The 5,600-nt window shown below is 42.6% G+C and overlaps 1 non-coding gene across 1 annotated transcript; it reads right to left on the minus strand.

Moving 5' to 3' along the window:
• Positions 1-4,545: 4,545 nt before the first annotated feature.
• On the minus strand, positions 4,546-4,681 carry LOC114108556 (small nucleolar RNA ACA64). The gene has a single exon (XR_003585499.1). It is a non-coding gene; the product is annotated as a small nucleolar RNA ACA64 (small nucleolar RNA).
• Between the last annotated feature and the right edge of the window lie 919 nt (positions 4,682-5,600).

Raw genomic sequence — 5,600 nt, forward strand, 5'->3', positions numbered from 1 at the left:
GCTGGCTGCCCCTGGTGCACTGCGTGGCCGGTCCCTGCTCTTCCCTTTCGGCTTCCAAGCGCTCCGCCGTCCAGGTGGGGGACTGCGTTTCTGTTAATCTCCTGGGTGACCTCACCTAGTCTCATGGTTTTAAAACGTCATGTCCATGCTATCGACTCCAAATTTGTCGTCAGCCCAGACATTTCCCTTGAGCTCCCAAATCTCGTACCCACTTGCGACTCAACATCTAGCTGAGTGTTTAACAGGCATCTCCAATATGACAAGCTGATATGGGGACCTGACCTAGTGAATGCTGTGGTCCCCTGGCCACCCTGCTTCAGGACAGACCCTCCTCCCTCAAGACCCTCTAGAAGTTTCCTTCAGCTGAAGGAAGCCATCTTGTTGGAGCTGGCATCCTCCTCTGGACAACTCTTGCCCAAGGCCTGGTCAATGGGGGGGGGGTCCCCTGGCTTATGTTCCTCCCTCCAGGCTTATCAGTCTTGTGTTCTGTTATGACATGTGTACACATTTAGGGCTGGCTACATCTTCTTTAAAATGGACATTTTTATCATTATCAACGCCCTTCTTTGTTCCTGGTTATGTGTCTTACTCTGAAGTGCGCTTGGTTTCTCTCTAGCTACTTCAGTGATGTGAAACAATGAATTTCACATTTGGCCTCAGTTATCATTTTTTTGCATTTAATTCTCTTCTTTTTCATTCAGGGCCTCTTTGGATATACCTTCTCTATGAAGTTTCTAAAGCAGATTGATTTCCTCTGGTGTACGGAGTGTTCTTGGAATCTCTCTTACCATTTCCGTCAGGCTGTTACCTGGATATCCAATATGATTATTTGTTCAATGTCATTGAAAGCTAATCAGGCATTTCCCCACCAAGAGTGGTAGGTAGTCCAGAATAGAATAATTAGAAGACTGACAGTCCTATGGTATGAGAGACTTTGCAAATATCCTTCTTTGCTGAGTGTTGCAAAAAAAAAAAAAAAGAAAAGAAAAGAAAACTCGATCCACAAAATACTTATTCACAAAGATTCATGGGAGTCTTATTCGTAATATCACCAAACTGAAAATGACTCAAGTTCCCATCAACAAGATGAACAGAAGGACACATTGTGGCACATTGACATAATGGAATACCAACAACATTAAAAAGTTACCAGTTGTGGACATGCAGAATCTTAAAGACCTTTGGTCAGACTCGGGAGAGTTCTACTTACATGTCCATCTTCACTGGTTGCAAAGACCAAGCAAGTCATAAAGGGCCATGAGGTGAGGGAAGGAGAAGCTATATTAAACCAGCAAGAACGCCCTCTTGGAGGAAGGCACATTTGATATGTGATCTAGACAATGAGACAGTCATAGGAAGAGCTGGGGAAAAGACCTCAGGCTAAAGGAGTAACAATTGCAGAGTCCTTGAGGCAGGAGAAGTTTCACTTTGCTGGTGAGAGACCCCTGTGGCTGAAACAGAAGAGCAGAGTAGGGAAGGCCTATGGGAACTGGGGGGAGTAGCAGGAGGTAAGGCCGCAGGGAGGCAGGACAGCTCATGGGTAACGCCACAACCAGGGCCAGGGGGCACTCCTAAAAAGCCACTCAGTTGGAGCTGTTATACTGAAATGTACATTGCATGTTTTTTGAGAAGATAATTCCATTATTTGAAAAGTTTCCTCTTTCTAGTCAATCTTCCCCATCCTCAAACCCAGGCAACGACTTCCATATTTCTGTCACCATAGACTGGAACACACACACACGGAGGAATCTGGTGCTCTGGACTAGGTGGAATGTGGGTATCTCCAAACACTGATACAGAGTGTTTCTCTCCCTGGTACACACAGCTATATACAAACGTAAGCCCCAAAGCCACACCCCAGTGACCGGCTCCTCCAGCCACACCTGCCTCCAGGTACCACTCAGTTAACCCCACCAGGGGACAATTCACTGACTGGGTTAAGGCTCTCACAACCCAGTCATTTCTCTGTGTCCTCTACTCTGTACCATTGGTCTACCAGTCTGTTTTGGTGCCAATACCATGCTGTTTTTGTTACTATTGCTCTGTAGTATAGTTTAAGGTCTGGTGTAGTGATGCCCCCTGCTTCACTCTTCCTGCTAAGGATTGCTGTAGCTATTCTGGGTCTCTTATCTTAGCAGATGAATTTCGTGATTGCTTTTTCTGTTTCTCTGAGGAATGTCACTGGGATTTTGATTGGAATTGCATTAAATCTGTAGAGCGCTTTTGGTAGTATGGTCATTTTGATAATATTAATTCTGCCTATCCTAGAGCGAGGTAGATCTTTCCATCTTCTAAGGCCTTCTTTGATTTCTTTCTTTAGGGTTCTGGAATTTTCATTGTATAGATCTTTCACCTCTTTTGTGAAGTTGATTCCCAAGTATTTTATTTTATTTTTTTTTTTTTGAGGCTATTATAAATGGGGTAGTTTTCTTCATTTCCCTCTCAGAGGATTTGTCACTGATATACAGAAATGCCTTTGATTTATGGGTTTTGGTTTTCTATCCTGCCACTTTGCTGAATTCTTACTAGTTCTAGAAGTTTTCTGGTGGAGCTTTTTGGGTCTTCCAAGTATAGAATCACACTTCAGGAAATAGAGCTAATTTAAGTTCTTCTTTTCCTATATGTATCTCTTTAATTTCTTTGCCTGTCTTATTGCTCTTTGTCAGTATTTTATTAAGAAGTTTTGCATCTATGTGCATCAGAAATATTGGCCTGAAGTTCTCTTTGTCTGGTTTTGGTATCAGAGTGATACTAGCTTCACAGAATGAATGTGGAAGGCTCCCTCCTTTTCTATTTCATGGAATAGTCATTTTTTTAATTTACTGCCTATGCTTTTCAGGACTTACCCAAATAACCACTGTCAATGTCTGAAAGAGTTTCTCACACGCTCTTCTCCTGTAGTTTAATAGTGTCAAGCCTTCCATTGATACTTCTGGTCCGTGTTGAGCTGGTTTCTGTGTAGGATGAAGAGCAGTGGGGTCTCAGTCTTCCACCTGGGATAGCCTGTTTCCCCAGCGTCGTTTCCTGAAGGGACTCTTCCTTCTCCGATCTATGTTTTGGCACTGCTGTGAATCAGCGGTCTGTGGACGAGGGGGTTTGTTCTGGGATCTCTGGTATGTTGCAGTGGTCTGTGTTTTAGTGCAGTGTCATGCTGTTTGGGTTATCATAGCTTTGGAGAGTGTGTTCAAGTCAGGGATTGGGATGCTACGAGCTTTGTTCTTTTTGCTCAAGATTGCTTTGTTTATTCAGGATTTTTTTGTGCTTCTATATGTATTTGATGATTTTTTTTTCTAATTCTATGAAGTCATTTGTATTTAAATGGGAATTTTATGGAATCTGCACACCACTTTGGGAAGTATGGACATTTTAACAATGTAATTGTTCCAGTCCACGAATACGGGCATTCATTCACTCATTCATTCTGCTTTTTGTGTGCGCTTTCTTCCATTTTTTGATCAGTGTTGTACTTTTCCCCCATAGAAGTCTTTCTATTCCTGGGTCAAGTTTATTTTCACATATTTTATTTTTATAGTTATTATGAATGGTATTGCTATCATATTTTTTCTCAGCAAGTTCATTATTGCTGTATAAAATGCTGTAGATTTTTGTTTTCTGATTTTGTGTTCTGTAGCCCTACTGAATTTGCTTATCAGGGCTAAGATTCTTTTGGATTTTTAGATTTTTCCAGTTTTTAGTTTTTTTTAGAGTCATATCATCTTCCCGCAGGGATTTTATTTATTCTCTTCTTATTAGTATGCTTTTTATTTCTTTCTCTTATCTAATTTTCCAGCCAAAACTTCTAGTACATGTTGAATAACAGGGGTGAGTAGGCACATTTCATCTGGTTCTAGATCTTGGAGAACATGTTTTTCAATTTCCCTCATTCAGCATCATTTTGGCTACCTGGTAGAAAACTATTTGAGATAACATTGAGTAGAATCAGAAAAACCGAAGGGTGAGCACTGGGGGAATCCCAGTAAGAACTGTTTGTGGGTAGGCCCAGTTTGTGGTGGGTAGATGAGATGGTCTTCAGAAATATGGGATTCAGTCACATAGACTTAATGTTAAGTGTGGTTTGGCAATTGGTCAAAGATGAATAGGAGGTCAGATGGAGGGCAGGAAGGATCAATGGTTCTATTTTTAACATGGTAGATATCTGACGCCTATTAGACATCTAAGAGGATGCTGAGTAGGCTCTCCAATCTGTAAGTCTTAAGCTCAAGAGAGACGTGTAGACTAGAAATGTAAAACTGAGAGCTGTCAGCAGGTGGGTCTATAGGAACTGGTAAGGCACTAAGGCCCTCATAAGGGCGTGGTGAGTGGCTGATACTTGACATCCCTCTCTTAGGGGAAGTCCTTCCTCCCCTCCTTCCTTCAAGTTACACAGCTTTATTTAGAAGACAAGGACAATCCACCACCCAGCCCTCCCACTCCAAGGTCCTGGCCACATGGACCTTGAGCTCAGGACAGACGGGCGTCCTGCAGAGGAAAGATGGAGTCAGAAGTCTGAGTCCAGAGGCCAGACCATGAGACCAGCCCAGCTTATGCTGTTGGGGCCCGGGTTTTGCCTCCCACAAAGTGCAGTGTGTCACTGGTGAGCTGAGGCCCTTGGAGACTCCGGGTGCTGGGTCTCACCTGCAGTCACGGCCATGATCAAAGCCAGAGGTAATTTCCAACCAATGCCTGGCGCGTGGTAGATTTCTTAGTTTTATTAAGTAAATATTTAACCCAGGAAGATGAAAGTCAGGTAGCGATTGGTCTTATGTATGTAGAATGTTCATTGCAGAACAGGTGGACATGCAGCAGATGTTCAAAAATCTCAAGTTAGTGAGGAGATAAAACATTGGAGTGCAAGAGCAGAACTGTCCCCCCCCACCTCGTGGTCGTTATGATGGATGTATCCCCAGGAGAGTCTCCGGTGAATAATCAAGAAGATGAGGCAGAACAATCTCTGTAGGTTGGGTGGTCAGGAAAATCCCGCGATGATAAATTTATTGACATCTGTTTGATTTTTTTATTTCAAATGATGTTGTAAAACAACAACGAGGAGAAAAAAATAAAAAGGAACTATAATGAAAACGTACAGAGAGCACCCCAAGTGAGTTTGAGCGCTGATGGGTTCTGTCACACAAATCTGGTGGCAAATCAGCCTGGACTGTGGAGGTAGGTGTGCAAGGTGCCTTCAGGAAGACCACCTCGCAGGTGGCCCGGCACCTCCCCTGTGGGTTCCGTGGCTGAGAGGGTAAGAATGAATGCACGCGGACTAAGTTCAAGTCTACGGAGGTCCTCCTACTGTGGAGAGCTCATTCCCAACAGCTATGCAAACCCCTCCTCTTAGCATTTCCTTCACTGTGTTACTTAAATTTATTTATGTAAATGTTACTTTATTATCATGAATGTAGACATTTATGAGCAAAAGTCATGCAAAAAGATGCTTGAATGATTCATTTAGATGTACTTCATTGTATTCTCATTTTCTTTCCTTCTCTCTCCCGTCCCTTCACTTACTCTTTTTTTATTTCTCTATTTTTATCCAAACATGTACTTATAGCTTCACAAAATAGAGATCTTACTCTGTAGAGTTTTGTACCTTTTAAAAA

This window comes from Marmota flaviventris, chromosome 10 (genome assembly GCF_047511675.1).
Source record: "Marmota flaviventris isolate mMarFla1 chromosome 10, mMarFla1.hap1, whole genome shotgun sequence".
Lineage (NCBI taxonomy): Eukaryota > Metazoa > Chordata > Mammalia > Rodentia > Sciuridae > Marmota > Marmota flaviventris.